A 5,934-nucleotide genomic window follows, 5' to 3' on the forward strand; every position below is an offset into this window, starting at 1 on the left:
GCAGTTCAGCGGGATTAACTTCCTACCACACACAATGAATCAAAGGCGAAGCGCTGGAGGCTCTGAGCCTCCAGGGAGACAGGAGTGAAGATGGGAACAAAGCATCATCAGGGCCTTTGTGTCCCATTGTAACGGAATTAAAAATGAGAACGGCTGTGTGTCAGAGAGAGAGGGAGAGGGAGGGGGAGAGGAGGAGGGTCGGGGTGGGGAAAGAAAGACCCCTATGCCAACATTCTTTTAGCACTGGACAGCATCAGCCAAGCCGCTGAGTGAGCTGGCCGTCCAGATCTGGGGATGCTTCAGCACCATGGACAGAGGTTTCTATGGCCAAAATGGCAGGTGTTTATCTTGGATATCCAGGCAAAAAGTGATCAAAACATGGACTTTTCTATCTCCTGGTTATACTCTGTAACCAGGAATTGTTTGGGGGTGGTTTTTTTTAAAAAAATGGCCAAGCTTCAATAAGCTTTAACCAGCAGGAGAGACATAACATGTTCTGTTGACATTTTGCCTGGAATCCAACATACATCTTTTCACAACCTGTTTAATACACGGTTATATTCTGAAATGCAGCCTTCCTGCATTTGTCTGGGCACAAATTTGTACAATTTAATCACATAACATGATGCAATAATTTAATACATTCTTCCCATTCACACTCACCCCACTCCTACAAAGCATGTTTGAACACACACACCCCACGTCTGCCGTAATGCTGGGCATTCAGAAGCACCAGTTCCACAGTGACTGTCCCCCCACCTGACACCCCCTCCCCAACAAAAGGAGGCAGGCTCTAACCATGAAACAGCTCTATTCAACAGAGACAAAGTGATTATTTCTGACTGTCAGGATAATTGCTCAAATTGTTCTTGCAATAAATGGGGCTTTGAAGCGAGATGTATTCATGCTGACAAGGATGAAGTTTGATGGGAAAGCACCTGCTGTAGCAAACGGGCTTGCATGAAGCCGAGCCTGGCAGAAATGCTGGAGGCTGAGATTGCTATGTCCTCCTTTCCATTGTTCAAAGGTTCCCTGGTCATCCTGCTGGCCAGCTGCTTCCCCAAACAGGCCTGGCTCCCCTGGAGGCCCATTTCCCAGAGAACTTCCTTCGTGGCCATCTTCATCAAGGAGGTCCTCGGTTCTTTGGCCCCAGCCCTGCAAGAGAAGCAACCAGGCTAGGAAAGAAGGGCTGGCCGTCAGGTAGGGGCCGGAGGGAGGCCAGGTGTGTCTTCCAGGTGATCCCTGACCTGCCCCACCCTTCCTTCTCGGGAGCAAAGGCAATCTAATTTTGACATTCCCCACATGAAGAAGTCCGCTGAGCCCAGGCTAATGTTGAAAAGGGTCAAGAGGAGGGTGTTCCTCTTGCCCCAATACTTACCTCCCCCACCCCGATCAATCTGCCACAGAATTCTTATTTTTAGCTCCTGATTCATCTCTGTATAAAGAGGGATAATGGATGTCACCATAGTAACTCTTGTGCCTGATAAGATTCATGCTGGAGCCCATCCTCTGCTGAGGGCAGATGTTTCTTGATGGAGGAGGAGCCGGAGGCGTCCTTGAGTGCTTCTGTCATGGCAGGTGAGCCACCTGGATGGGGAAGAGCCATCTCCTTCTCCGGCTCGTCCAAAACTCTCCATTGCGGGTCAGCTGTGAATCCTGAGCCCCCATGACTACTCCTAGGCAGGTGTGCGCTGAGTGGAGATCAGGGGAGCAAACCTCCTTGTCTCTCTTTGACGTAGTTATTCTTCAGTGGAGGAAACCTCTGAGAAACGTCCCTCCCTGCTACCAAAATACAAGATGTTGCACCTGCAAACTCCGGTTGTCTTGGCCAAGGATGAGCTCCGTAACCATTTGCTCCTCTTTCCTTGGTGAATCTGTGGGAAATCAGTGCATCTGCCGAGACAGTTACGCTAACAATGAGGAGGCCAGGTAGACCTTCCCGTCCAACTTAGAGGTTCTCTGGGACTGATGACAAAGAGGAGAAACGTTTAAAATATTATAAATAAATATAGAGTTAGATTTTTCTCTTCTTTCAGCCATTGCAAAAATCAGCCTTGCTGCTTGACTCAAATGACCCCTTGTCATTATTCTGAGCACAATTATTTACACCAGCACTGATGATGTTACCTAAGTTGGGAAATGAGACACCTGCACGAAAAGAAGCAAACTCAGAGAGGAGCACAATTATTTCTCTATTTTTATTCCTTTTTGACCTGACTTTTCTGCAAGAACGAAAGTTCTCCGATTTCCTTTGAAAATGCAGAGGCTCAGATTTTAAAAAGAAACAAAAGGATCAAAGATTCAATAATTGGAGCAGGGGGGAGCCACTTTCTTTGCTCTGGGCTGAACTGATTTGAAATTGGCTCTTGAGAATCCCTCTGAGAAACCCAGCAGACTCCCTGACCACAAAGTGGTGGAGAAGGAGAAGCCCAGAAGGTCTGCACTGCAGCAAATGGAGGCTGCACTCCTTCCGGGGGCCTCCTCTCACCACAAAAAGGTTTTGGCTGGCATGCAGGTGCCTCAGGGCCGGCCAGCCCAGGGAAAGGGCCCTGGAGGTAGCCTCCGCTTCAGGGTCGGGAGACAGGTGCTGCTCTGATGCCAAGGAAATCGGCCGCCTCAGAAAGACCAGGGTTGACTTTGTCTTGTGCGGGGGATGGGGGAAGCACGCTGTGTGCCCCAGTCTAGTTTTGATACTGACTGCAGCTCATGAGGAAGGTCAATTCGGTTGAAAGCCCCCACCCCCCACCCTTGGCGGCCCCAGGAGAGACAAAAAGCGGCAAAACCACTTAGGAAATCAGAGGGGACCCCAACGGGCCCTTCGACCTTCAGCTCAATCTGTTCAACCTCTCCTCCAGTTTATTGCGGGGGCTCAACTGCCACCCCCAAACACATACACCCCCCCACCCCCCCAATAAAGGTTGAGAGATCCTCACTAATAGAAATCCTGCCAGTGTGTTTGCACCAGCTGGTCATCGTATTGAGAAGAGGTTAGGGCTCTCTAGAAAGACCACCCGATAGCCCGCTGGGTAATTTATCCCGCTGTTCCCCGCTTACTTCCTCCCTGCTGCAGGACAAGGAGCTCCTTGGCCTGGGAGCTCTGGTCACCTATGTCTCTTGGGCCAGCAGGCCGGCCATTGCAGTTGGCTTTGCATCCGACCCAAATCCGCCATCAGCTTAGTGCCTGGTCTTCCCTCCCACTTCCTTGGCTGCATTCCGAAGCCCACTTGCACCCGGCTTTATGTTACTGGCAGCTCCAGAGCTTCCCTGAAGAAGTTGAATTCCTCCTCCAGCCAGGGAAGGACAAGAGCCCCCCCCCCTGGGAAGGCCGGAGGTGGGGGGAGCAACAGCCCAGCCGCAGCACACGGAGGCCAGCTGCATCCAGAGTGACACAAAATCGAGCTAATTGTGGGGAGTGACAGGGAATGATTACAGGCTGCAAGAGGAGACATGCACATGCCTACCCAGCAGTCCCTCAACTCCCCCCACCGCCAAGACTCTGGAAACCCTTCAATCACCCCGTTTTCCTACTGCATGAAGGCTGCCTGTCCTTTCTCCCTTCTGGCTTGCGCAAAACACAGAGGTTCCGTAGAGGTGTCCATCTTCCCAAAGTGAACAGGCTGGGCCGGGCCACACCTCCTGGTCACTAGAGGCTTGGGATGGAAGCAGGGGGGGGGGTGGCTCTTCACTGCAGCCAGCAGAATTTGTATGCTGGACTCCCTTTTGGTGCCCCCTCCCCAAGCGCCATTCCTCCCCTTCCTGCTCTGCCATTGGAATTGGAAGCACCTGGTGTGGAACCTTGCAAATCACAAACGCTTGTGCCATTGGCAGGGAGAGATTTGGGCCATTTGGTTTAGACGGGTCTTTGGTGCCCTTCAATCAGATGAAAGGCTTTAAAGAAGATGAAGAACATAAGCTGCGTCCTGCTGGCCCAGACCCCTGGCCCTCCTCCTCTGCTCTCCCAGGGCCAGCGTCCGCCCAAAGAAGCCTTCTGCTGTCCCAGAAGATGGCCTTCAGAAGGGTCCCTTCCATCCAGGCTAGCAGCTGTTGATCCTCAGGACTTCCGTGAATTCAACCAGTTATTTTTGGAAGCCAACCAAGCTGGTGACCAGCAACGCACTTCTGAAACAGCCATGATAGCAGCAGAGGGTTCCCCGTATCCCAGATGTGAACCAATTTGCCATGGAGGATTCCTTCTCACTTTTGGACTTGTTCAAAAGTAGCAGGAGCTCCATACCTCAACTGCTCTGGGGGTCTCAGCTCCTCTGCCAGGTGCAATTCAGTGTCAGTTGTCTTCTACAAAGCCCTTCAGGACTCAGGAACTGGTAACCTATAGGTCCATCATTTCTGGCTGAGTAGAAAATTTGGATAAGCTGGTACTCCAGATTTCAGCTATAAAATGTGGTCCTCCTGGGGATCTTGGAAACAGGCTGCCTCAGTGGCTGGGGAACACATCCCTCCAAGGCCGGCATAGTCTTCACCTGTTGGACAGAGGCACAGAGACTTGCCTTTCTGCCACTCTGGGCCAGGTGGCGGTGCCTCTCCTGGCTGGCATGTGCTGGGGAAGATGTTTGTGTTAGTCACCCTCTGCAATGCGTGCCACGTTCTGCTTCATTGTTATTGGATATTTTTACTTGCCATCTTAATCCCATTGTAAAATCTCTTTGGGATTAAGGCTTCGTAGAAGTAAATACAGAGAGAGATGATTAGATACGCAGAGAAAGAGCTCTGCACCAGGCTGGATACAAGAGCTGATATGCAGAAAATGCGTCCGTCTCCGTGCACGAACGCCTCCCCTCTGGTGGGGAGGGTCTCTTGGCCTGAGGGCAGAGTCCTTGTATGGATCCCCCTCCCTCCTTTTGCAAAGCTCCTTGCTGGGCCAAGAGAGCCGGAGTCAGGGTGGAGTCAGGTGGGGGACAGGAGGGGGGGCCTTGTCTCTGGGGCTCCACCAGCAAAATCTTCTCTGGCTTTGCAAATGGGGTGGCTGTTCCTTCAAATCAGTGTGAATTTATGTTCTTGAACAATTAACAAATGGTTGGGGCAAGTCCTGGGATGCTCCACATTAGCAACCGTGGCTGGGAAGGGGCCTCCTGGAATCCAACCGAGGCTGAAGGGTCTCCGAGATTCAGCCGAGGCTCCTGGGTCCCTGTGAGTGCCCCACATTCCCATCTGAGATTCCCCTGAGCCGGAACAGCACGTGGGAGGGAGCCCTCCCGCATGCCCAAATGGACTGAGATGGGGCTGAACTGATCTTCCCTTCCATCTGCCCCCTCAACCGATGGTGGGATTCCAATTTTTTTACTACTGGTTCTGTGGGCGTGGCTTGGCTTGGTGGGCGTGGCAGGGGAAGGATACTGCAAAATCCCCATTCCCCCCCCCCCAATCAGCTGGGAGGCAGAGAATAGATGGGGGTTGGGACTGTCAGAGGTGGTATTTGCCGGTTCTCTGAACTACTCAAAATTTTCACTGCTGGTTCTCCGGAACTGGTCAGAACTGGCTGAATCCCACTCTGCCCCCAACGGACAAGAGGCCCTAAGCCTCTTCTTCCCCTATGCAAGGTGTGCATTTTTAATTCTGTCACAGGGATGAAACTATATAGAGCATGTTCATTGAGTCTCGCTGGCAACCCCCCTCCCTCAAATGCCCCGAAACGCCCCCAGGAGGTGGGCAGGGGGCTGCAGCCTCCCCCTTTCCACTGCAAGATTGCGTTTTGCACCATCCAACTGCAAGCTCCCCTGAATGGGACTCTGCTGCCCCCGTGTGGCGGCTGGCGAGGTGGCGGTGAAGCCTTCATTTGCTGGGGATCCTTGCAACAGCCCAGCCCACCAGCCCCCTCCTCTTGAAAAAAAGATTTCCAAATTGCTCTGCAGGAAAAGACTATTCCATGCGCAGGTTTCATTTCCAGAGCCGAAGAGCCGGCCCAGCATTCAAACTTGG

This window comes from Natrix helvetica (genome assembly GCF_964273705.1).
Source record: "Natrix helvetica genome assembly, chromosome: 10".
In the NCBI taxonomy this organism is placed as follows: Eukaryota; Metazoa; Chordata; class Lepidosauria; order Squamata; family Natricidae; genus Natrix; species Natrix helvetica.